This window comes from Montipora capricornis, chromosome 5, assembly GCF_036669925.1.
Source record: "Montipora capricornis isolate CH-2021 chromosome 5, ASM3666992v2, whole genome shotgun sequence".
NCBI lineage: Eukaryota > Metazoa > Cnidaria > Anthozoa > Scleractinia > Acroporidae > Montipora > Montipora capricornis.
The window spans coordinates 22,399,352-22,422,732 of NC_090887.1; the positions used below are offsets into that span (position 1 = coordinate 22,399,352).

The 23,381-nt window shown below is 44.7% G+C and overlaps 35 non-coding genes across 35 annotated transcripts; 8 read left to right on the plus strand and 27 right to left on the minus strand.

Moving 5' to 3' along the window:
- Positions 1-969: 969 nt before the first annotated feature.
- Positions 970-1,044, minus strand: Trnai-gau (transfer RNA isoleucine (anticodon GAU)). Its single transcript has one exon. It is a non-coding gene; the product is annotated as a tRNA-Ile (tRNA).
- A 2,360-nt stretch (positions 1,045-3,404) lies between these two features.
- Trnai-gau (transfer RNA isoleucine (anticodon GAU)) lies at positions 3,405-3,477 on the minus strand. The gene has a single exon. It is a non-coding gene; the product is annotated as a tRNA-Ile (tRNA).
- An 829-nt stretch (positions 3,478-4,306) lies between these two features.
- On the minus strand, positions 4,307-4,378 carry Trnad-guc (transfer RNA aspartic acid (anticodon GUC)). Its single transcript has one exon. It is a non-coding gene; the product is annotated as a tRNA-Asp (tRNA).
- Positions 4,379-4,818: 440 nt separating this feature from the next.
- Trnat-agu (transfer RNA threonine (anticodon AGU)) lies at positions 4,819-4,892 on the plus strand. Its single transcript has one exon. It is a non-coding gene; the product is annotated as a tRNA-Thr (tRNA).
- A 201-nt stretch (positions 4,893-5,093) lies between these two features.
- Trnaa-ugc (transfer RNA alanine (anticodon UGC)) lies at positions 5,094-5,166 on the minus strand. The gene has a single exon. It is a non-coding gene; the product is annotated as a tRNA-Ala (tRNA).
- A 608-nt stretch (positions 5,167-5,774) lies between these two features.
- Positions 5,775-5,847, minus strand: Trnai-gau (transfer RNA isoleucine (anticodon GAU)). Its single transcript has one exon. It is a non-coding gene; the product is annotated as a tRNA-Ile (tRNA).
- An 829-nt stretch (positions 5,848-6,676) lies between these two features.
- On the minus strand, positions 6,677-6,748 carry Trnad-guc (transfer RNA aspartic acid (anticodon GUC)). Its single transcript has one exon. It is a non-coding gene; the product is annotated as a tRNA-Asp (tRNA).
- Positions 6,749-7,188: 440 nt separating this feature from the next.
- Trnat-agu (transfer RNA threonine (anticodon AGU)) lies at positions 7,189-7,262 on the plus strand. The gene has a single exon. It is a non-coding gene; the product is annotated as a tRNA-Thr (tRNA).
- A 201-nt stretch (positions 7,263-7,463) lies between these two features.
- Positions 7,464-7,536, minus strand: Trnaa-ugc (transfer RNA alanine (anticodon UGC)). Its single transcript has one exon. It is a non-coding gene; the product is annotated as a tRNA-Ala (tRNA).
- A 607-nt stretch (positions 7,537-8,143) lies between these two features.
- Trnai-gau (transfer RNA isoleucine (anticodon GAU)) lies at positions 8,144-8,216 on the minus strand. Its single transcript has one exon. It is a non-coding gene; the product is annotated as a tRNA-Ile (tRNA).
- Positions 8,217-9,046: 830 nt separating this feature from the next.
- Trnad-guc (transfer RNA aspartic acid (anticodon GUC)) lies at positions 9,047-9,118 on the minus strand. Its single transcript has one exon. It is a non-coding gene; the product is annotated as a tRNA-Asp (tRNA).
- Positions 9,119-9,558: 440 nt separating this feature from the next.
- On the plus strand, positions 9,559-9,632 carry Trnat-agu (transfer RNA threonine (anticodon AGU)). The gene has a single exon. It is a non-coding gene; the product is annotated as a tRNA-Thr (tRNA).
- Positions 9,633-9,833: 201 nt separating this feature from the next.
- On the minus strand, positions 9,834-9,906 carry Trnaa-ugc (transfer RNA alanine (anticodon UGC)). The gene has a single exon. It is a non-coding gene; the product is annotated as a tRNA-Ala (tRNA).
- A 608-nt stretch (positions 9,907-10,514) lies between these two features.
- Positions 10,515-10,587, minus strand: Trnai-gau (transfer RNA isoleucine (anticodon GAU)). The gene has a single exon. It is a non-coding gene; the product is annotated as a tRNA-Ile (tRNA).
- An 830-nt stretch (positions 10,588-11,417) lies between these two features.
- Trnad-guc (transfer RNA aspartic acid (anticodon GUC)) lies at positions 11,418-11,489 on the minus strand. The gene has a single exon. It is a non-coding gene; the product is annotated as a tRNA-Asp (tRNA).
- Positions 11,490-11,929: 440 nt separating this feature from the next.
- Trnat-agu (transfer RNA threonine (anticodon AGU)) lies at positions 11,930-12,003 on the plus strand. Its single transcript has one exon. It is a non-coding gene; the product is annotated as a tRNA-Thr (tRNA).
- A 201-nt stretch (positions 12,004-12,204) lies between these two features.
- On the minus strand, positions 12,205-12,277 carry Trnaa-ugc (transfer RNA alanine (anticodon UGC)). The gene has a single exon. It is a non-coding gene; the product is annotated as a tRNA-Ala (tRNA).
- Positions 12,278-12,885: 608 nt separating this feature from the next.
- Positions 12,886-12,958, minus strand: Trnai-gau (transfer RNA isoleucine (anticodon GAU)). Its single transcript has one exon. It is a non-coding gene; the product is annotated as a tRNA-Ile (tRNA).
- Positions 12,959-13,788: 830 nt separating this feature from the next.
- Trnad-guc (transfer RNA aspartic acid (anticodon GUC)) lies at positions 13,789-13,860 on the minus strand. The gene has a single exon. It is a non-coding gene; the product is annotated as a tRNA-Asp (tRNA).
- Positions 13,861-14,300: 440 nt separating this feature from the next.
- Positions 14,301-14,374, plus strand: Trnat-agu (transfer RNA threonine (anticodon AGU)). Its single transcript has one exon. It is a non-coding gene; the product is annotated as a tRNA-Thr (tRNA).
- Positions 14,375-14,575: 201 nt separating this feature from the next.
- Positions 14,576-14,648, minus strand: Trnaa-ugc (transfer RNA alanine (anticodon UGC)). Its single transcript has one exon. It is a non-coding gene; the product is annotated as a tRNA-Ala (tRNA).
- Positions 14,649-15,256: 608 nt separating this feature from the next.
- Trnai-gau (transfer RNA isoleucine (anticodon GAU)) lies at positions 15,257-15,329 on the minus strand. Its single transcript has one exon. It is a non-coding gene; the product is annotated as a tRNA-Ile (tRNA).
- Positions 15,330-16,159: 830 nt separating this feature from the next.
- On the minus strand, positions 16,160-16,231 carry Trnad-guc (transfer RNA aspartic acid (anticodon GUC)). Its single transcript has one exon. It is a non-coding gene; the product is annotated as a tRNA-Asp (tRNA).
- Positions 16,232-16,671: 440 nt separating this feature from the next.
- On the plus strand, positions 16,672-16,745 carry Trnat-agu (transfer RNA threonine (anticodon AGU)). Its single transcript has one exon. It is a non-coding gene; the product is annotated as a tRNA-Thr (tRNA).
- A 201-nt stretch (positions 16,746-16,946) lies between these two features.
- Positions 16,947-17,019, minus strand: Trnaa-ugc (transfer RNA alanine (anticodon UGC)). The gene has a single exon. It is a non-coding gene; the product is annotated as a tRNA-Ala (tRNA).
- Positions 17,020-17,627: 608 nt separating this feature from the next.
- Positions 17,628-17,700, minus strand: Trnai-gau (transfer RNA isoleucine (anticodon GAU)). The gene has a single exon. It is a non-coding gene; the product is annotated as a tRNA-Ile (tRNA).
- Positions 17,701-18,530: 830 nt separating this feature from the next.
- Positions 18,531-18,602, minus strand: Trnad-guc (transfer RNA aspartic acid (anticodon GUC)). The gene has a single exon. It is a non-coding gene; the product is annotated as a tRNA-Asp (tRNA).
- Positions 18,603-19,042: 440 nt separating this feature from the next.
- Positions 19,043-19,116, plus strand: Trnat-agu (transfer RNA threonine (anticodon AGU)). Its single transcript has one exon. It is a non-coding gene; the product is annotated as a tRNA-Thr (tRNA).
- A 201-nt stretch (positions 19,117-19,317) lies between these two features.
- Trnaa-ugc (transfer RNA alanine (anticodon UGC)) lies at positions 19,318-19,390 on the minus strand. Its single transcript has one exon. It is a non-coding gene; the product is annotated as a tRNA-Ala (tRNA).
- A 608-nt stretch (positions 19,391-19,998) lies between these two features.
- Positions 19,999-20,071, minus strand: Trnai-gau (transfer RNA isoleucine (anticodon GAU)). Its single transcript has one exon. It is a non-coding gene; the product is annotated as a tRNA-Ile (tRNA).
- An 830-nt stretch (positions 20,072-20,901) lies between these two features.
- On the minus strand, positions 20,902-20,973 carry Trnad-guc (transfer RNA aspartic acid (anticodon GUC)). The gene has a single exon. It is a non-coding gene; the product is annotated as a tRNA-Asp (tRNA).
- A 440-nt stretch (positions 20,974-21,413) lies between these two features.
- Trnat-agu (transfer RNA threonine (anticodon AGU)) lies at positions 21,414-21,487 on the plus strand. The gene has a single exon. It is a non-coding gene; the product is annotated as a tRNA-Thr (tRNA).
- A 201-nt stretch (positions 21,488-21,688) lies between these two features.
- On the minus strand, positions 21,689-21,761 carry Trnaa-ugc (transfer RNA alanine (anticodon UGC)). The gene has a single exon. It is a non-coding gene; the product is annotated as a tRNA-Ala (tRNA).
- A 607-nt stretch (positions 21,762-22,368) lies between these two features.
- On the minus strand, positions 22,369-22,441 carry Trnai-gau (transfer RNA isoleucine (anticodon GAU)). The gene has a single exon. It is a non-coding gene; the product is annotated as a tRNA-Ile (tRNA).
- Positions 22,442-23,271: 830 nt separating this feature from the next.
- Trnad-guc (transfer RNA aspartic acid (anticodon GUC)) lies at positions 23,272-23,343 on the minus strand. The gene has a single exon. It is a non-coding gene; the product is annotated as a tRNA-Asp (tRNA).
- Positions 23,344-23,381: the final 38 nt, after the last annotated feature.

Sequence of the window (23,381 nt, forward strand, 5' to 3'; positions counted from 1 at the left end):
GTTAGAGCACCTGTCTAGTAAACAGGGAGGTAATTGGGTTCAAATCCCATCGGTGCCTTGAGGGTTCAGTTGATCTTATATTGTTCATGGATTGGTTGCACTGTCTTGCAGTTGAGTAACACCATTCTATTTGGAGTGGTGTCTCTCCTTGAGAGTTGTCGAGTTTTTGAAAAACCGGTCGTTCCTTGGTCTTCCATTGACGGGACTGTTGTAACAGCTGTTTGGTGTTTCGAGGTATCTCAGTTGACCTTTCAGGATGGTTGCAAAGTGGAGGATCCGGGTTTATTGATTCCCGGTACCTCCCGCATGCAAACGCGGGCGCTTCTACCACTTGAAGCTAATCCCCCATCCAGTAACAGTCGATTTTATTACGGCTCTATACTATCCCTTTAATGAAGGAGAGGCAACATTGGTCAACTCTTAAAAGTTGCTTTCAATGTAAAAAAACGTTGGAATTAAAGAGACAAACAATCTAGAACCATCTGTAACGAAATTGAGAGTTCGGCCGCTTTCTGGAGATCTCTTGTGCTATGCCACTGCTATCACTGAAAGTCAAAGTTTCATCAATATTGATCGGGGATTTGACAAATGCTATCAACGCTGAGGAAAAAAAACGCCACCAGCCTCTAGTCACCATGGAGATGAAGTCGTCTTGCGGAAAGCGGGTCTAGCATGTAACATTTTGGCCTCTACGGATGTCCATAACCAGAAACTGCAGCTGGCGCAACTCTGTTGGCGCTCAAGGGTACTTTTGGTGAACACAACAGCTTCGCCGAAATGCCAGGCTAAACGTCTTGGATAAAGCAAAACAAAAAAGGGTCTTTACTGGACTTAATACGCAGGACTTTTTCACTTCCTAAGCAAACATAACGCCACACAGACCGACAGGGGTCGAGAAGGAAATTTCTTGGTAAAGGAGGCAGCCAAATAAAGAACCCAGTAGCTCAGAGAAAAACAGGGAGGAAGCCTTGGTCAATGTGAGGCTCGAACTCACGACCTTGGCGTTATCAGCACCACGCTTTTTAACGACTGAGCTAACGGACCAGGTTACTCAGTACCGACATTCACAAACGCCCAAAAAAACAGAAAAATTCTTTCTTGTGTGGATGTGGGCTTCGCCTGGGCTCCGAAGGACGCCTCTCTCAACATTTGTTTGCATGATGCTATTTCTGGTGTGAGTGATGAGGAGGGGGCAGTTGCCAGATACTGGGAAAAAAACAGGATTCTTGGTCAACCCGTTATCGTAAGGTCTGTTGTTACCATACTTCGCAAATTATTCAGAGAAGTGGTGGGAATATCTACCAGTTCAACCGACACTAAGAGGAATGATTATTGTACTATGTACCACACACGTTTATTTAACGATAAAACTAACTCCTCGCTTACCGAAGCTAGAACGGGAAAGCCGGTTGTTTTTTCTTTTCCTTTGATCTGACGGTAAAATAGACCACTTAAAAAATACCATAATTACTCTTTGTTGCTCTGCAAAATTTTGCGATAAGAATTGTTTGTATTTTCCTCCTGGTACCATCGTAAGTCCCAAGAGAAACATGCCATTTACCTCAGAGCTAGCCACTGAGAGTGTACGGAAAGCACCATTCACTTGTGTGGTATGTACTATTGTTCTCTCCTGTTTCCAGACTGTCATGAATGTCTTGAATTCTAACACAAACTCTAACAAGGAGTCTTAATGAAGAGAAGTAGCTAATGAATGGCAATTGGACGAGAAACGGGAGGTTGATTGAGGCATTGATTTATACTGTGGCATACATATCAAATGCCCTACGTTTGATGACCGGAGCGCAGGGCAAACCCATACATTTCGAAGCGTTGACTTGAGAGAAGGTGATAACACGAAAAAGCACAGGCTAGCCACACGAACACCAAAAAAACGACACCCATCTCCCCGGAGGGCAATTGAACCCCGGTCTCCCGCGGCGCTGACAGGCGGGGAGTACTCTCCACGATACTACCGAGGACACCAGGACAGGGAAGTTTCATCTTCAAAAGAGTTAGCGATGTCCTTAAACCAATTTCGAGCCGCCAACAATACATTTGTTATATTTGACGCTGTCGACGGGACTGAGTGAAACTAGCGGCTACACAGAGGACCACACGGGCAGACAACCCTTGTTTCAACACGATAGTAATCAAAGCTATGTCGCTTGTGGGGGTTGTTGCACTAAAACTAATAAGCCTGAACTCACAGCTTAAGCTAGACGCCACAAGCTGCTTTAGTTCCAGGCCGACGGTTTTCCAGAGGATTATACTCTTCGTGTGACTCATCATTATCTCCTGTTGCTGTCTTTTCAACTGTTCACACAGTTGAAATGCTGTGACTCGTCAACTTTTTGAATCGAGATACTGTCCACGATCGTAGTAGGCAGACACCCGTGTCACGACTGCATTTTCTAGCAGACAATCTACGCTTGGCGCCCGTCGCTGCGTGGTTAGAGCACCTGTCTAGTAAAACAGGAGGTAATGGGTTCAAATCCCATACGGTGCCTTGAGGTCAGTGTATCTTATATTGCATGGATTGGGTGCACTGTCTTGCAGTTGAGTTACACCATTCTCTTTGGAGTGGTGTGTCTCCTTGAGATGTTGTCGAGTTTTGAAAAACCGGGTCGTTCCTTGGTCTTCAATGGACGCCTGTTGTAACAGATTTTTGGTGTTTGATGTATCTCAGTTGACGTCAGGATGGTGCAAAAGTGGAGGATCCGGGTATTGATCCCGGTACCTCCCGCCTGCAAAGCGGGCGCTCTACCACTTGAGCTATTCCCCCATACCAGTAAGTCGATTTTATACGGCTCTCTAATATCCCTTAATGAAAGAGAGGGAACATTGGTCAACTCTAAGTTGCTTTCAATGTACAAAAAGGTTGAATTAAAGAGACAAAAACAATCTAGAACCATCTGTACCGAAATTAGAGTCGGCCGCTTTCTGGAGATCTCTTGTGCTTGCCAATGCTCTCTACTGAAAGTCAAAGTTTCAGTCAATATTGATCGAGGGTGATTTGATCCAAATTGCTATCAAAGCTGATGGAAAAACGCCAACCAGCCTCTCGTGCACCATGGAGATGAGTTCTTCTTGCGGAATGCGGTCTAGCCATGTGTAAACATTTTTGGCCTCTACGGATTCCCATAACCAGAAACTGCAGCTGACCGCAACTCTGTTAAGCGCTCAAGTTACTTTGGTGAACACAACAGCTTCGCCGAAATGCCAGCTAAACGTCTTGGATAAAGCAAAACAAAAAAGGGTCTTTCCTGGACTTAATACGTAGACTTTTTTCACTTCCTAAGCAAACATAACGCCACCAGACCGACAGGTCGAGAAGGAAATCTCATTGGTAAAGGAGGCAGCCAATTAAAGACCACAGTAGCTCAGAGAAAAACAGGAGGAAGCCTTGGTCCATGTGAGGCTCGAACTCACGACCTTGGCGTTATCAGCACCACGCTCTGCCGACTGAGCTAACGGACCAGTTACTCAGTACGCCACCAAACGCCCCAAAAAACAGAACATTCTTTCTTTGTGTGGATGTGGGCTTCGCCTGGCTCGAAGGAAGCTCTCTCAACATTTGTTTGATTGATGCTATTTCTGGTGTGAGTGATGAGGAGTTTGCAGTTGCAAGATACTGGGAAAAAAACAGGATTCTTGGTCAAACACGTTATCGTAAGGTCTGTTGTTACCATAATTCGCAATTATTCAGAGAAGTGGTGGTAAATATCTACCAGTTTCACCGACACTAAGAGGAATGATTATTTTACTATGTACCACACAAGTTTATTTAACGATAAAACTAACTCCTCGCTTACCGAAGTAGAACGGGAAGCCGGTTTTTTCTTTTTCCTTTGATCTGAGGTAAATAGACCACTTTAAAAATACCATAATACTCTTTGTTTGCTCTGCAAAATTTTGCATAAGAATTGTTTTTATTTCCTCATGGTACCATCGTAAGTCCCAAGAGAAACATGCCATTTACCTCCGAGCTAGCCAATGAGAGTGTACGGAAAGCACCATCCACTTGTGTGGCATGTACTATTGTTATCTCCTGTTTCCAGACTGTATGAATGTCTTGAATCTACACAAACTCTAACAAGGACTCTTAATGAAGAGAATTAGCTAATGAATGGCAATTTGACGAGAACGTGAGGTTGAGGCATTGATTTATACTGTGTCATCATATCAATGCCCCCTACGTTTGATGACCGGAGCCAGGGCAAACCCATACATTTCGAAGAGTTGACTTGAGAGAAGGTGATACACGAAAAGCACAGGCTAGCCACACGAACACAAAAACGACACCCATCTCCCCGGCGGGGAATTGAACCCCGGTCTCCCGCGTGACAGGCGGGGATACTCTCCACTATACTACCGAGGACACCAGGAAAGGGAAGTTCATCTTTAAAAGAGTTAGCGATGTCCTTAAACCAATTTCGAGCCTCCAACACTACATTTGTTATATTTGACGCTGTCGACGGGAATGAGTGAAACTAGCGGCTACTCAGAGACACACGGGCAGACAACCCTTGTTTCAACACGATAGTAATCAAAGCTATGTCGCTTGTGGGGGTTGTTGCACTAACTCAACTAAGCCTGAACTAACAGCTTAAGCTAGAAGCCACAAGCTGCTTATGTTCCAGGCCGACGGTTTTCCAGAGGATTCTTCTCTTCGTGTCCTCATCCTTATCTCCTGTGCTGTCTTTTCAACTGTTCACACAGTGAAATGCTGGACTCGTCAACTTTTTGCATGAGATACTTCCACGACGTAGTAGCAGCACCCGTGTCACGACTGCATTTTCTAGCAGACAATCTACGCTTGGCGCCGTAGCTCAGGTGGTTAGAGCACCTGTCTAGTAAACAGGAGGTCATGGGTTCAAATCCCATCGGTGCCTTGAGGTCAGTGTATCTTATATTGTCATGGATTGGTTGCACTGTCTTGCAGTTGAGTAACACCATCTCTTTGGAGTGGTGTCTCTCCTTGAGAGTTGTCGAGTTTTTGAAAAACCGGTCGTTCCTTGGTCTTCAATTGACGACTGTTGTAACAGATTTTTGGTGTTTGAGGTATCTCAGTTGACTTCAGGATGGTGCAAAAGTGGAGGATCCGGGTATTGATCCCGGTACCTCCCGCATGCAAAGCGGGCGCTCTACCACTTGAGCTAATCCCCCATACCAGTAAGTCGATTTTTATACGGCTCTCTAATATCCCTTTAATGAAGAGAGGGAACATTGGTCAACTCTAAGTTGCTTTCAATGTAAAAAAAGGTTGAATTAAAGAGACAAACAATCTAGAACCATCTGTACCGAAATTAGAGTCGGCCGCTTTCTGGAGATCTCTTGTGCTTGCCAATGCTATCACTGAAAGTCAAAGTTTCATCAATATTGATCGGGGATTTGACAAATGCTATCAAAGCTGAGGAAAAAGGCCACCAGCCTCTCGTCACCATGGAGATGAAGTCTTCTTGCGGAATGCGGGTCTAGCATGTAACATTTTTGGCCTCTACGGATTCCCATAACCAGAAACTGTAGCTGACCGCAACTCTGTTAAGCGCTCAAGGTTACTTTGGTGAACACAACAGCTTCGCCGAAATGCCAGCTAAACGTCTTGGATAAAGCAAAACAAAAAAGGGTCTTTCCTGGACTTAATACGTAGACTTTTTCACTTCCTAAGCAAACATAACGCCACCAGACCGACAGGTCGAGAAGGAAATCTCATTGGTAAAGGAGGCAGCCAATTAAAGACCACAGTAGCTCAGAGAAAAACAGGGAGGAAGCCTTGGTCCATGTGAGGCTCGAACTCACGACCTTGGCGTTATCAGCACCACGCTCTGCCGACTGAGCTAACGGACCAGGTTACTCAGTACGCCACCAAACGCCCCAAAAAACAGAACATTCTTTCTTGTGTGGATGTGGGCTTCGCCTGGGCTCGAAGGAAGCTCTCTCAACATTTGTTTGATTGATGCTATTTCTGGTGTGAGTGATGAGGAGGTTGCAGTTGCAAGATACTGGGAAAAAACAGGATTCTTGGTCAAACACGTTATCGTAAGGTCTGTTGTTACCATAATTCGCAATTATTCAGAGAAGTGGTGGTAAATATCTACCAGTTTCACCGACACTAAGAGGAATGATTATTTTACTATGTACCACACAAGTTTATTTAACGATAAAACTAACTCCTCGCTTACCGAAGTAGAACGGGAAGCCGGTTTTTTCTTTTTCCTTTGATCTGAGGTAAATAGACCACTTTAAAAATACCATAATACTCTTTGTTTGCTCTGCAAAATTTTGCATAAGAATTGTTTTTATTTCCTCATGGTACCATCGTAAGTCCCAAGAGAAACATGCCATTTACCTCCGAGCTAGCCAATGAGAGTGTACGGAAAGCACCATTCACTTGTGTGGTATGTACTATTGTTCTCTCCTGTTTCCAGACTGTATGAATGTCTTGAATCTACACAAACTCTAACAAGGAGTCTTAATGAAGAGAATTAGCTAATGAATGGCAATTTGACGAGAACGTGAGGTTGAGGCATTGATTTATACTGTGTCATCATATCAATGCCCCCTACGTTTGATGACCGGAGCCAGGGCAAACCCATACATTTCGAAGAGTTGACTTGAGAGAAGGTGATACACGAAAAGCACAGGCTAGCCACACGAACACAAAAACGACACCCATCTCCCCGGCGGGGAATTGAACCCCGGTCTCCCGCGTGACAGGCGGGGATACTCTCCACTATACTACCGAGGACACCAGGAAAGGGAAGTTCATCTTTAAAAGAGTTAGCGATGTCCTTAAACCAATTTCGAGCCTCCAACACTACATTTGTTATATTTGACGCTGTCGACGGGAATGAGTGAAACTAGCGGCTACTCAGAGACACACGGGCAGACAACCCTTGTTTCAACACGATAGTAATCAAAGCTATGTCGCTTGTGGGGGTTGTTGCACTAACTCAACTAAGCCTGAACTAACAGCTTAAGCTAGAAGCCACAAGCTGCTTATGTTCCAGGCCGACGGTTTTCCAGAGGATTCTTCTCTTCGTGTCCTCATCCTTATCTCCTGTGCTGTCTTTTCAACTGTTCACACAGTGAAATGCTGGACTCGTCAACTTTTTGCATGAGATACTTCCACGACGTAGTAGCAGCACCCGTGTCACGACTGCATTTTCTAGCAGACAATCTACGCTTGGCGCCGTAGCTCAGGTGGTTAGAGCACCTGTCTAGTAAACAGGAGGTCATGGGTTCAAATCCCATCGGTGCCTTGAGGTCAGTGTATCTTATATTGTCATGGATTGGTTGCACTGTCTTGCAGTTGAGTAACACCATCTCTTTGGAGTGGTGTCTCTCCTTGAGAGTTGTCGAGTTTTTGAAAAACCGGTCGTTCCTTGGTCTTCAATTGACGACTGTTGTAACAGATTTTTGGTGTTTGAGGTATCTCAGTTGACTTCAGGATGGTGCAAAAGTGGAGGATCCGGGTATTGATCCCGGTACCTCCCGCATGCAAAGCGGGCGCTCTACCACTTGAGCTAATCCCCCATACCAGTAAGTCGATTTTTATACGGCTCTCTAATATCCCTTTAATGAAGAGAGGGAACATTGGTCAACTCTAAGTTGCTTTCAATGTAAAAAAGGTTGAATTAAAGAGACAAACAATCTAGAACCATCTGTACCGAAATTAGAGTCGGCCGCTTTCTGGAGATCTCTTGTGCTTGCCAATGCTATCACTGAAAGTCAAAGTTTCATCAATATTGATCGGGGATTTGACAAATGCTATCAAAGCTGAGGAAAAAGGCCACCAGCCTCTCGTCACCATGGAGATGAAGTCTTCTTGCGGAATGCGGGTCTAGCATGTAACATTTTTGGCCTCTACGGATTCCCATAACCAGAAACTGCAGCTGACCGCAACTCTGTTAAGCGCTCAAGGTTACTTTGGTGAACACAACAGCTTCGCCGAAATGCCAGCTAAACGTCTTGGATAAAGCAAAACAAAAAAGGGTCTTTCCTGGACTTAATACGTAGACTTTTTCACTTCCTAAGCAAACATAACGCCACCAGACCGACAGGTCGAGAAGGAAATCTCATTGGTAAAGGAGGCAGCCAATTAAAGACCACAGTAGCTCAGAGAAAAACAGGGAGGAAGCCTTGGTCCATGTGAGGCTCGAACTCACGACCTTGGCGTTATCAGCACCACGCTCTGCCGACTGAGCTAACGGACCAGGTTACTCAGTACGCCACCAAACGCCCCAAAAAACAGAACATTCTTTCTTGTGTGGATGTGGGCTTCGCCTGGGCTCGAAGGAAGCTCTCTCAACATTTGTTTGATTGATGCTATTTCTGGTGTGAGTGATGAGGAGTTTGCAGTTGCAAGATACTGGGAAAAAAACAGGATTCTTGGTCAAACACGTTATCGTAAGGTCTGTTGTTACCATAATTCGCAATTATTCAGAGAAGTGGTGGTAAATATCTACCAGTTTCACCGACACTAAGAGGAATGATTATTTTACTATGTACCACACAAGTTTATTTAACGATAAAACTAACTCCTCGCTTACCGAAGTAGAACGGGAAGCCGGTTTTTTCTTTTTCCTTTGATCTGAGGTAAATAGACCACTTTAAAAATACCATAATACTCTTTGTTTGCTCTGCAAAATTTTGCATAAGAATTGTTTTTATTTCCTCATGGTACCATCGTAAGTCCCAAGAGAAACATGCCATTTACCTCCGAGCTAGCCAATGAGAGTGTACGGAAAGCACCATTCACTTGTGTGGTATGTACTATTGTTCTCTCCTGTTTCCAGACTGTATGAATGTCTTGAATCTACACAAACTCTAACAAGGAGTCTTAATGAAGAGAATTAGCTAATGAATGGCAATTTGACGAGAACGTGAGGTTGAGGCATTGATTTATACTGTGTCATCATATCAATGCCCCCTACGTTTGATGACCGGAGCCAGGGCAAACCCATACATTTCGAAGAGTTGACTTGAGAGAAGGTGATACACGAAAAGCACAGGCTAGCCACACGAACACAAAAACGACACCCATCTCCCCGGCGGGGAATTGAACCCCGGTCTCCCGCGTGACAGGCGGGGATACTCTCCACTATACTACCGAGGACACCAGGAAAGGGAAGTTCATCTTTAAAAGAGTTAGCGATGTCCTTAAACCAATTTCGAGCCTCCAACACTACATTTGTTATATTTGACGCTGTCGACGGGAATGAGTGAAACTAGCGGCTACTCAGAGACACACGGGCAGACAACCCTTGTTTCAACACGATAGTAATCAAAGCTATGTCGCTTGTGGGGGTTGTTGCACTAACTCAACTAAGCCTGAACTAACAGCTTAAGCTAGAAGCCACAAGCTGCTTATGTTCCAGGCCGACGGTTTTCCAGAGGATTCTTCTCTTCGTGTCCTCATCCTTATCTCCTGTGCTGTCTTTTCAACTGTTCACACAGTGAAATGCTGGACTCGTCAACTTTTTGCATGAGATACTTCCACGACGTAGTAGCAGCACCCGTGTCACGACTGCATTTTCTAGCAGACAATCTACGCTTGGCGCCGTAGCTCAGGTGGTTAGAGCACCTGTCTAGTAAACAGGAGGTCATGGGTTCAAATCCCATCGGTGCCTTGAGGTCAGTGTATCTTATATTGTCATGGATTGGTTGCACTGTCTTGCAGTTGAGTAACACCATCTCTTTGGAGTGGTGTCTCTCCTTGAGAGTTGTCGAGTTTTTGAAAAACCGGTCGTTCCTTGGTCTTCAATTGACGACTGTTGTAACAGATTTTTGGTGTTTGAGGTATCTCAGTTGACTTCAGGATGGTGCAAAAGTGGAGGATCCGGGTATTGATCCCGGTACCTCCCGCATGCAAAGCGGGCGCTCTACCACTTGAGCTAATCCCCCATACCAGTAAGTCGATTTTTATACGGCTCTCTAATATCCCTTTAATGAAGAGAGGGAACATTGGTCAACTCTAAGTTGCTTTCAATGTAAAAAAAGGTTGAATTAAAGAGACAAACAATCTAGAACCATCTGTACCGAAATTAGAGTCGGCCGCTTTCTGGAGATCTCTTGTGCTTGCCAATGCTATCACTGAAAGTCAAAGTTTCATCAATATTGATCGGGGATTTGACAAATGCTATCAAAGCTGAGGAAAAAGGCCACCAGCCTCTCGTCACCATGGAGATGAAGTCTTCTTGCGGAATGCGGGTCTAGCATGTAACATTTTTGGCCTCTACGGATTCCCATAACCAGAAACTGCAGCTGACCGCAACTCTGTTAAGCGCTCAAGGTTACTTTGGTGAACACAACAGCTTCGCCGAAATGCCAGCTAAACGTCTTGGATAAAGCAAAACAAAAAAGGGTCTTTCCTGGACTTAATACGTAGACTTTTTCACTTCCTAAGCAAACATAACGCCACCAGACCGACAGGTCGAGAAGGAAATCTCATTGGTAAAGGAGGCAGCCAATTAAAGACCACAGTAGCTCAGAGAAAAACAGGGAGGAAGCCTTGGTCCATGTGAGGCTCGAACTCACGACCTTGGCGTTATCAGCACCACGCTCTGCCGACTGAGCTAACGGACCAGGTTACTCAGTACGCCACCAAACGCCCCAAAAAACAGAACATTCTTTCTTGTGTGGATGTGGGCTTCGCCTGGGCTCGAAGGAAGCTCTCTCAACATTTGTTTGATTGATGCTATTTCTGGTGTGAGTGATGAGGAGTTTGCAGTTGCAAGATACTGGGAAAAAAACAGGATTCTTGGTCAAACACGTTATCGTAAGGTCTGTTGTTACCATAATTCGCAATTATTCAGAGAAGTGGTGGTAAATATCTACCAGTTTCACCGACACTAAGAGGAATGATTATTTTACTATGTACCACACAAGTTTATTTAACGATAAAACTAACTCCTCGCTTACCGAAGTAGAACGGGAAGCCGGTTTTTTCTTTTTCCTTTGATCTGAGGTAAATAGACCACTTTAAAAATACCATAATACTCTTTGTTTGCTCTGCAAAATTTTGCATAAGAATTGTTTTTATTTCCTCATGGTACCATCGTAAGTCCCAAGAGAAACATGCCATTTACCTCCGAGCTAGCCAATGAGAGTGTACGGAAAGCACCATTCACTTGTGTGGTATGTACTATTGTTCTCTCCTGTTTCCAGACTGTATGAATGTCTTGAATCTACACAAACTCTAACAAGGAGTCTTAATGAAGAGAATTAGCTAATGAATGGCAATTTGACGAGAACGTGAGGTTGAGGCATTGATTTATACTGTGTCATCATATCAATGCCCCCTACGTTTGATGACCGGAGCCAGGGCAAACCCATACATTTCGAAGAGTTGACTTGAGAGAAGGTGATACACGAAAAGCACAGGCTAGCCACACGAACACAAAAACGACACCCATCTCCCCGGCGGGGAATTGAACCCCGGTCTCCCGCGTGACAGGCGGGGATACTCTCCACTATACTACCGAGGACACCAGGAAAGGGAAGTTCATCTTTAAAAGAGTTAGCGATGTCCTTAAACCAATTTCGAGCCTCCAACACTACATTTGTTATATTTGACGCTGTCGACGGGAATGAGTGAAACTAGCGGCTACTCAGAGACACACGGGCAGACAACCCTTGTTTCAACACGATAGTAATCAAAGCTATGTCGCTTGTGGGGGTTGTTGCACTAACTCAACTAAGCCTGAACTAACAGCTTAAGCTAGAAGCCACAAGCTGCTTATGTTCCAGGCCGACGGTTTTCCAGAGGATTCTTCTCTTCGTGTCCTCATCCTTATCTCCTGTGCTGTCTTTTCAACTGTTCACACAGTGAAATGCTGGACTCGTCAACTTTTTGCATGAGATACTTCCACGACGTAGTAGCAGCACCCGTGTCACGACTGCATTTTCTAGCAGACAATCTACGCTTGGCGCCGTAGCTCAGGTGGTTAGAGCACCTGTCTAGTAAACAGGAGGTCATGGGTTCAAATCCCATCGGTGCCTTGAGGTCAGTGTATCTTATATTGTCATGGATTGGTTGCACTGTCTTGCAGTTGAGTAACACCATCTCTTTGGAGTGGTGTCTCTCCTTGAGAGTTGTCGAGTTTTTGAAAAACCGGTCGTTCCTTGGTCTTCAATTGACGACTGTTGTAACAGATTTTTGGTGTTTGAGGTATCTCAGTTGACTTCGGGATGGTGCAAAAGTGGAGGATCCGGGTATTGATCCCGGTACCTCCCGCATGCAAAGCGGGCGCTCTACCACTTGAGCTAATCCCCCATACCAGTAAGTCGATTTTTATACGGCTCTCTAATATCCCTTTAATGAAGAGAGGGAACATTGGTCAACTCTAAGTTGCTTTCAATGTAAAAAAAGGTTGAATTAAAGAGACAAACAATCTAGAACCATCTGTACCGAAATTAGAGTCGGCCGCTTTCTGGAGATCTCTTGTGCTTGCCAATGCTATCACTGAAAGTCAAAGTTTCATCAATATTGATCGGGGATTTGACAAATGCTATCAAAGCTGAGGAAAAAGGCCACCAGCCTCTCGTCACCATGGAGATGAAGTCTTCTTGCGGAATGCGGGTCTAGCATGTAACATTTTTGGCCTCTACGGATTCCCATAACCAGAAACTGCAGCTGACCGCAACTCTGTTAAGCGCTCAAGGTTACTTTGGTGAACACAACAGCTTCGCCGAAATGCCAGCTAAACGTCTTGGATAAAGCAAAACAAAAAAGGGTCTTTCCTGGACTTAATACGTAGACTTTTTCACTTCCTAAGCAAACATAACGCCACCAGACCGACAGGTCGAGAAGGAAATCTCATTGGTAAAGGAGGCAGCCAATTAAAGACCACAGTAGCTCAGAGAAAAACAGGGAGGAAGCCTTGGTCCATGTGAGGCTCGAACTCACGACCTTGGCGTTATCAGCACCACGCTCTGCCGACTGAGCTAACGGACCAGGTTACTCAGTACGCCACCAAACGCCCCAAAAAACAGAACATTCTTTCTTGTGTGGATGTGGGCTTCGCCTGGGCTCGAAGGAAGCTCTCTCAACATTTGTTTGATTGATGCTATTTCTGGTGTGAGTGATGAGGAGTTTGCAGTTGCAAGATACTGGGAAAAAAACAGGATTCTTGGTCAAACACGTTATCGTAAGGTCTGTTGTTACCATAATTCGCAATTATTCAGAGAAGTGGTGGTAAATATCTACCAGTTTCACCGACACTAAGAGGAATGATTATTTTACTATGTACCACACAAGTTTATTTAACGATAAAACTAACTCCTCGCTTACCGAAGTAGAACGGGAAGCCGGTTTTTTCTTTTTCCTTTGATCTGAGGTAAATAGACCACTTTAAAAATACCATAATACTCTTTGTTTGCTCTGCAAAATTTTGCATAAGAATTGTTTTTATTTCCTCATGGTACCATCGTAAGTCCCAAGAGAAACATGCCATTTACCTCCGAGCTAGCCAATGAGAGTGTACGGAAAGCACCATTCACTTGTGTGGTATGTACTATTGTTCTCTCCTGTTTCCAGACTGTATGAATGTCTTGAATCTACACAAACTCTAACAAGGAGTCTTAATGAAGAGAATTAGCTAATGAATGGCAATTTGACGAGAACGTGAGGTTGAGGCATTGATTTATACTGTGTCATCATATCAATGCCCCCTACGTTTGATGACCGGAGCCAGGGCAAACCCATACATTTCGAAGAGTTGACTTGAGAGAAGGTGATACACGAAAAGCACAGGCTAGCCACACGAACACAAAAACGACACCCATCTCCCCGGCGGGGAATTGAACCCCGGTCTCCCGCGTGACAGGCGGGGATACTCTCCACTATACTACCGAGGACACCAGGAAAGGGAAGTTCATCTTTAAAAGAGTTAGCGATGTCCTTAAACCAATTTCGAGCCTCCAACACTACATTTGTTATATTTGACGCTGTCGACGGGAATGAGTGAAACTAGCGGCTACTCAGAGACACACGGGCAGACAACCCTTGTTTCAACACGATAGTAATCAAAGCTATGTCGCTTGTGGGGGTTGTTGCACTAACTCAACTAAGCCTGAACTAACAGCTTAAGCTAGAAGCCACAAGCTGCTTATGTTCCAGGCCGACGGTTTTCCAGAGGATTCTTCTCTTCGTGTCCTCATCCTTATCTCCTGTGCTGTCTTTTCAACTGTTCACACAGTGAAATGCTGGACTCGTCAACTTTTTGCATGAGATACTTCCACGACGTAGTAGCAGCACCCGTGTCACGACTGCATTTTCTAGCAGACAATCTACGCTTGGCGCCGTAGCTCAGGTGGTTAGAGCACCTGTCTAGTAAACAGGAGGTCATGGGTTCAAATCCCATCGGTGCCTTGAGGTCAGTGTATCTTATATTGTCATGGATTGGTTGCACTGTCTTGCAGTTGAGTAACACCATCTCTTTGGAGTGGTGTCTCTCCTTGAGAGTTGTCGAGTTTTTGAAAAACCGGTCGTTCCTTGGTCTTCAATTGACGACTGTTGTAACAGATTTTTGGTGTTTGAGGTATCTCAGTTGACTTCAGGATGGTGCAAAAGTGGAGGATCCGGGTATTGATCCCGGTACCTCCCGCATGCAAAGCGGGCGCTCTACCACTTGAGCTAATCCCCCATACCAGTAAGTCGATTTTTATACGGCTCTCTAATATCCCTTTAATGAAGAGAGGGAACATTGGTCAACTCTAAGTTGCTTTCAATGTAAAAAAAGGTTGAATTAAAGAGACAAACAATCTAGAACCATCTGTACCGAAATTAGAGTCGGCCGCTTTCTGGAGATCTCTTGTGCTTGCCAATGCTATCACTGAAAGTCAAAGTTTCATCAATATTGATCGGGGATTTGACAAATGCTATCAAAGCTGAGGAAAAAGGCCACCAGCCTCTCGTCACCATGGAGATGAAGTCTTCTTGCGGAATGCGGGTCTAGCATGTAACATTTTTGGCCTCTACGGATTCCCATAACCAGAAACTGCAGCTGACCGCAACTCTGTTAAGCGCTCAAGGTTACTTTGGTGAACACAACAGCTTCGCCGAAATGCCAGCTAAACGTCTTGGATAAAGCAAAACAAAAAAGGGTCTTTCCTGGACTTAATACGTAGACTTTTTCACTTCCTAAGCAAACATAACGCCACCAGACCGACAGGTCGAGAAGGAAATCTCATTGGTAAAGGAGGCAGCCAATTAAAGACCACAGTAGCTCAGAGAAAAACAGGGAGGAAGCCTTGGTCCATGTGAGGCTCGAACTCACGACCTTGGCGTTATCAGCACCACGCTCTGCCGACTGAGCTAACGGACCAGGTTACTCAGTACGCCACCAAACGCCCCAAAAAACAGAACATTCTTTCTTGTGTGGATGTGGGCTTCGCCTGGGCTCGAAGGAAGCTCTCTCAACATTTGTTTGATTGATGCTATTTCTGGTGTGAGTGATGAGGAGTTTGCAGTTGCAAGATACTGGGAAAAAAACAGGATTCTTGGTCAAACACGTTATCGTAAGGTCTGTTGTTACCATAATTCGCAATTATTCAGAGAAGTGGTGGTAAATATCTACCAGTTTCACCGACACTAAGAGGAATGATTATTTTACTATGTACCACACAAGTTTATTTAACGATAAAACTAACTCCTCGCTTACCGAAGTAGAACGGGAAGCCGGTTTTTTCTTTTTCCTTTGATCTGAGGTAAATAGACCACTTTAAAAATACCATAATACTCTTTGTTTGCTCTGCAAAATTTTGCATAAGAATTGTTTTTATTTCCTCATGGTACCATCGTAAGTCCCAAGAGAAACATGCCATTTACCTCCGAGCTAGCCAATGAGAGTGTACGGAAAGCACCATTCACTTGTGTGGTATGTACTATTGTTCTCTCCTGTTTCCAGACTGTATGAATGTCTTGAATCTACACAAACTCTAACAAGGAGTCTTAATGAAGAGAATTAGCTAATGAATGGCAATTTGACGAGAACGTGAGGTTGAGGCATTGATTTATACTGTGTCATCATATCAATGCCCCCTACGTTTGATGACCGGAGCCAGGGCAAACCCATACATTTCGAAGAGTTGACTTGAGAGAAGGTGATACACGAAAAGCACAGGCTAGCCACACGAACACAAAAACGACACCCATCTCCCCGGCGGGGAATTGAACCCCGGTCTCCCGCGTGACAGGCGGGGATACTCTCCACTATACTACCGAGGACACCAGGAAAGGGAAGTTCATCTTTAAAAGAGTTAGCGATGTCCTTAAACCAATTTCGAGCCTCCAACACTACATTTGTTATATTTGACGCTGTCGACGGGAATGAGTGAAACTAGCGGCTACTCAGAGACACACGGGCAGACAACCCTTGTTTCAACACGATAGTAATCAAAGCTATGTCGCTTGTGGGGGTTGTTGCACTAACTCAACTAAGCCTGAACTAACAGCTTAAGCTAGAAGCCACAAGCTGCTTATGTTCCAGGCCGACGGTTTTCCAGAGGATTCTTCTCTTCGTGTCCTCATCCTTATCTCCTGTGCTGTCTTTTCAACTGTTCACACAGTGAAATGCTGGACTCGTCAACTTTTTGCATGAGATACTTCCACGACGTAGTAGCAGCACCCGTGTCACGACTGCATTTTCTAGCAGACAATCTACGCTTGGCGCCGTAGCTCAGGTGGTTAGAGCACCTGTCTAGTAAACAGGAGGTCATGGGTTCAAATCCCATCGGTGCCTTGAGGTCAGTGTATCTTATATTGTCATGGATTGGTTGCACTGTCTTGCAGTTGAGTAACACCATCTCTTTGGAGTGGTGTCTCTCCTTGAGAGTTGTCGAGTTTTTGAAAAACCGGTCGTTCCTTGGTCTTCAATTGACGACTGTTGTAACAGATTTTTGGTGTTTGAGGTATCTCAGTTGACTTCAGGATGGTGCAAAAGTGGAGGATCCGGGTATTGATCCCGGTACCTCCCGCATGCAAAGCGGGCGCTCTACCACTTGAGCTAATCCCCCATACCAGTAAGTCGATTTTTATACGGCTCTCTAATATCCCTTTAATGAAGAGAGGGAACATTGGTCAAACCTAAGTTGATTTCAATGTAAAAAATGGTTGAATTAAAGAGACAAACAATCTAGAACCATCTGTACCGAAATTAGAGTCGGCCGCTTTCTGGAGATCTCTTGTGCTTGCCAATGCTATCACTGAAAGTCAAAGTTTCATCAATATTGATCGGGGATTTGACAAATGCTATCAAAGCTGAGGAAAAAGGCCACCAGCCTCTCGTCACCATGGAGATGAAGTCTTCTTGCGGAATGCGGGTCTAGCATGTAACATTTTTGGCCTCTACGGATTCCCATAACCAGAAACTGCAGCTGACCGCAACTCTGTTAAGCGCTCAAGGTTACTTTGGTGAACACAACAGCTTCGCCGAAATGCCAGCTAAACGTCTTGGATAAAGCAAAACAAAAAAGGGTCTTTCCTGGACTTAATACGTAGACTTTTTCACTTCCTAAGCAAACATAACGCCACCAGACCGACAGGTCGAGAAGGAAATCTCATTGGTAAAGGAGGCAGCCAATTAAAGACCACAGTAGCTCAGAGAAAAACAGGGAGGAAGCCTTGGTCCATGTGAGGCTCGAACTCACGACCTTGGCGTTATCAGCACCACGCTCTGCCGACTGAGCTAACGGACCAGGTTACTCAGTACGCCACCAAACGCCCCAAAAAACAGAACATTCTTTCTTGTGTGGATGTGGGCTTCGCCTGGGCTCGAAGGAAGCTCTCTCAACATTTGTTTGATTGATGCTATTTCTGGTGTGAGTGATGAGGAGTTTGCAGTTGCAAGATACTGGGAAAAAAACAGGATTCTTGGTCAAACACGTTATCGTAAGGTCTGTTGTTACCATAATTCGCAATTATTCAGAGAAGTGGTGGTAAATATCTACCAGTTTCACCGACACTAAGAGGAATGATTATTTTACTATGTACCACACAAGTTTATTTAACGATAAAACTAACTCCTCGCTTACCGAAGTAGAACGGGAAGCCGGTTTTTTCTTTTTCCTTTGATCTGAGGTAAATAGACCACTTTAAAAATACCATAATACTCTTTGTTTGCTCTGCAAAATTTTGCATAAGAATTGTTTTTATTTCCTCATGGTACCATCGTAAGTCCCAAGAGAAACATGCCATTTACCTCCGAGCTAGCCAATGAGAGTGTACGGAAAGCACCATTCACTTGTGTGGTATGTACTATTGTTCTCTCCTGTTTCCAGACTGTATGAATGTCTTGAATCTACACAAACTCTAACAAGGAGTCTTAATGAAGAGAATTAGCTAATGAATGGCAATTTGACGAGAACGTGAGGTTGAGGCATTGATTTATACTGTGTCATCATATCAATGCCCCCTACGTTTGATGACCGGAGCCAGGGCAAACCCATACATTTCGAAGAGTTGACTTGAGAGAAGGTGATACACGAAAAGCACAGGCTAGCCACACGAACACAAAAACGACACCCATCTCCCCGGCGGGGAATTGAACCCCGGTCTCCCGCGTGACAGGCGGGGATACTCTCCACTATACTACCGAGGACACCAGGAAAGGGAAGTTCATCTTTAAAAGAGTTAGCGATGTCCTTAAACCAATTTCGAGCCTCCAACACTACATTTGTTATATTTGACGCTGTCGACGGGAATGAGTGAAACTAGCGGCTACTCAGAGACACACGGGCAGACAACCCTTGTTTCAACACGATAGTAATCAAAGCTATGTCGCTTGTGGGGGTTGTTGCACTAACTCAACTAAGCCTGAACTAACAGCTTAAGCTAGAAGCCACAAGCTGCTTATGTTCCAGGCCGACGGTTTTCCAGAGGATTCTTCTCTTCGTGTCCTCATCCTTATCTCCTGTGCTGTCTTTTCAACTGTTCACACAGTGAAATGCTGGACTCGTCAACTTTTTGCATGAGATACTTCCACGACGTAGTAGCAGCACCCGTGTCACGACTGCATTTTCTAGCAGACAATCTACGCTTGGCGCCGTAGCTCAGGTGGTTAGAGCACCTGTCTAGTAAACAGGAGGTCATGGGTTCAAATCCCATCGGTGCCTTGAGGTCAGTGTATCTTATATTGTCATGGATTGGTTGCACTGTCTTGCAGTTGAGTAACACCATCTCTTTGGAGTGGTGTCTCTCCTTGAGAGTTGTCGAGTTTTTGAAAAACCGGTCGTTCCTTGGTCTTCAATTGACGACTGTTGTAACAGATTTTTGGTGTTTGAGGTATCTCAGTTGACTTCAGGATGGTGCAAAAGTGGAGGATCCGGGTATTGATCCCGGTACCTCCCGCATGCAAAGCGGGCGCTCTACCACTTGAGCTAATCCCCCATACCAGTAAGTCGATTTTTATACGGCTCTCTAATATCCCTTTAATGAAGAGAGGGAACATTGGTCAACTCTAAGTTGCTTTCAATGTAAAAAAAGGTTGAATTAAAGAGACAAACAATCTAGAACCATCTGTACCGAAATTAGAGTCGGCCGCTTTCTGGAGATCTCTTGTGCTTGCCAATGCTATCACTGAAAGTCAAAGTTTCATCAATATTGATCGGGGATTTGACAAATGCTATCAAAGCTGAGGAAAAAGGCCACCAGCCTCTCGTCACCATGGAGATGAAGTCTTCTTGCGGAATGCGGGTCTAGCATGTAACATTTTTGGCCTCTACGGATTCCCATAACCAGAAACTGCAGCTGACCGCAACTCTGTTAAGCGCTCAAGGTTACTTTGGTGAACACAACAGCTTCGCCGAAATGCCAGCTAAACGTCTTGGATAAAGCAAAACAAAAAAGGGTCTTTCCTGGACTTAATACGTAGACTTTTTCACTTCCTAAGCAAACATAACGCCACCAGACCGACAGGTCGAGAAGGAAATCTCATTGGTAAAGGAGGCAGCCAATTAAAGACCACAGTAGCTCAGAGAAAAACAGGGAGGAAGCCTTGGTCCATGTGAGGCTCGAACTCACGACCTTGGCGTTATCAGCACCACGCTCTGCCGACTGAGCTAACGGACCAGGTTACTCAGTACGCCACCAAACGCCCCAAAAAACAGAACATTCTTTCTTGTGTGGATGTGGGCTTCGCCTGGGCTCGAAGGAAGCTCTCTCAACATTTGTTTGATTGATGCTATTTCTGGTGTGAGTGATGAGGAGTTTGCAGTTGCAAGATACTGGGAAAAAAACAGGATTCTTGGTCAAACACGTTATCGTAAGGTCTGTTGTTACCATAATTCGCAATTATTCAGAGAAGTGGTGGTAAATATCTACCAGTTTCACCGACACTAAGAGGAATGATTATTTTACTATGTACCACACAAGTTTATTTAACGATAAAACTAACTCCTCGCTTACCGAAGTAGAACGGGAAGCCGGTTTTTTCTTTTTCCTTTGATCTGAGGTAAATAGACCACTTTAAAAATACCATAATACTCTTTGTTTGCTCTGCAAAATTTTGCATAAGAATTGTTTTTATTTCCTCATGGTACCATCGTAAGTCCCAAGAGAAACATGCCATTTACCTCCGAGCTAGCCAATGAGAGTGTACGGAAAGCACCATTCACTTGTGTGGTATGTACTATTGTTCTCTCCTGTTTCCAGACTGTATGAATGTCTTGAATCTACACAAACTCTAACAAGGAGTCTTAATGAAGAGAATTAGCTAATGAATGGCAATTTGACGAGAACGTGAGGTTGAGGCATTGATTTATACTGTGTCATCATATCAATGCCCCCTACGTTTGATGACCGGAGCCAGGGCAAACCCATACATTTCGAAGAGTTGACTTGAGAGAAGGTGATACACGAAAAGCACAGGCTAGCCACACGAACACAAAAACGACACCCATCTCCCCGGCGGGGAATTGAACCCCGGTCTCCCGCGTGACAGGCGGGGATACTCTCCACTATACTACCGAGGACACCAGGAAAGGGAAGTTCATCTTTAAAAGAGTTAGCGATGTCCTTAAACCAATTTCGAGCCTCCAACACTACATTTGTTATATTTGACGCTGTCGACGGGAATGAGTGAAACTAGCGGCTACTCAGAGACACACGGGCAGACAACCCTTGTTTCAACACGATAGTAATCAAAGCTATGTCGCTTGTGGGGGTTGTTGCACTAACTCAACTAAGCCTGAACTAACAGCTTAAGCTAGAAGCCACAAGCTGCTTATGTTCCAGGCCGACGGTTTTCCAGAGGATTCTTCTCTTCGTGTCCTCATCCTTATCTCCTGTGCTGTCTTTTCAACTGTTCACACAGTGAAATGCTGGACTCGTCAACTTTTTGCATGAGATACTTCCACGACGTAGTAGCAGCACCCGTGTCACGACTGCATTTTCTAGCAGACAATCTACGCTTGGCGCCGTAGCTCAGGTGGTTAGAGCACCTGTCTAGTAAACAGGAGGTCATGGGTTCAAATCCCATCGGTGCCTTGAGGTCAGTGTATCTTATATTGTCATGGATTGGTTGCACTGTCTTGCAGTTGAGTAACACCATCTCTTTGGAGTGGTGTCTCTCCTTGAGAGTTGTCGAGTTTTTGAAAAACCGGTCGTTCCTTGGTCTTCAATTGACGACTGTTGTAACAGATTTTTGGTGTTTGAGGTATCTCAGTTGACTTCAGGATGGTGCAAAAGTGGAGGATCCGGGTATTGATCCCGGTACCTCCCGCATGCAAAGCGGGCGCTCTACCACTTGAGCTAATCCCCCATACCAGTAAGTCGATTTTTATACGGCTCTCTAATATCCCTTTAATGAAGAGAGGGAACATTGGTCAACTCTAAGTTGCTTTCAATGTAAAAAAAGGTTGAATTAAAGAGACAAACAATCTAGAACCATCTGTACCGAAATTAGAGTCGGCCGCTTTCTGGAGATCTCTTGTGCTTGCCAATGCTATCACTGAAAGTCAAAGTTTCATCAATATTGATCGGGGATTTGACAAATGCTATCAAAGCTGAGGAAAAAGGCACCAGCCTCTCGTCACCATGGAGATGAAGTCTTCTTGCGGAATGCGGGTCTAGCATGTAACATTTTTGGCCTCTACGGATTCCCATAACCAGAAACTGCAGCTGACCGCAACTCTGTTAAGCGCTCAAGGTTACTTTGGTGAACACAACAGCTTCGCCGAAATGCCAGCTAAACGTCTTGGATAAAGCAAAACAAAAAAGGGTCTTTCCTGGACTTAATACGTAGACTTTTTCACTTCCTAAGCAAACATAACGCCACCAGACCGACAGGTCGAGAAGGAAATCTCATTGGTAAAGGAGGCAGCCAATTAAAGACCACAGTAGCTCAGAGAAAAACAGGGAGGAAGCCTTGGTCCATGTGAGGCTCGAACTCACGACCTTGGCGTTATCAGCACCACGCTCTGCCGACTGAGCTAACGGACCAGGTTACTCAGTACGCCACCAAACGCCCCAAAAAACAGAACATTCTTTCTTGTGTGGATGTGGGCTTCGCCTGGGCTCGAAGGAAGCTCTCTCAACATTTGTTTGATTGATGCTATTTCTGGTGTGAGTGATGAGGAGTTTGCAGTTGCAAGATACTGGGAAAAAAACAGGATTCTTGGTCAAACACGTTATCGTAAGGTCTGTTGTTACCATAATTCGCAATTATTCAGAGAAGTGGTGGTAAATATCTACCAGTTTCACCGACACTAAGAGGAATGATTATTTTACTATGTACCACACAAGTTTATTTAACGATAAAACTAACTCCTCGCTTACCGAAGTAGAACGGGAAGCCGGTTTTTTCTTTTTCCTTTGATCTGAGGTAAATAGACCACTTTAAAAATACCATAATACTCTTTGTTTGCTCTGCAAAATTTTGCATAAGAATTGTTTTTATTTCCTCATGGTACCATCGTAAGTCCCAAGAGAAACATGCCATTTACCTCCGAGCTAGCCAATGAGAGTGTACGGAAAGCACCATTCACTTGTGTGGTATGTACTATTGTTCTCTCCTGTTTCCAGACTGTATGAATGTCTTGAATCTACACAAACTCTAACAAGGAGTCTTAATGAAGAGACTTAGCTAATGAATGGCAATTTGACGAGAACGTGAGGTTGAGGCATTGATTTATACTGTGTCATCATATCAATGCCCCCTACGTTTGATGACCGGAGCCAGGGCAAACCCATACATTTCGAAGAGTTGACTTGAGAGAAGGTGATACACGAAAAGCACAGGCTAGCCACACGAACACAAAAACGACACCCATCTCCCCGGCGGGGAATTGAACCCCGGTCTCCCGCGTGACAGGCGGGGATACTCTCCACTATACTACCGAGGACACCAGGAAAGGGAAGTTCATCTTTAAAAGAGTTAGCG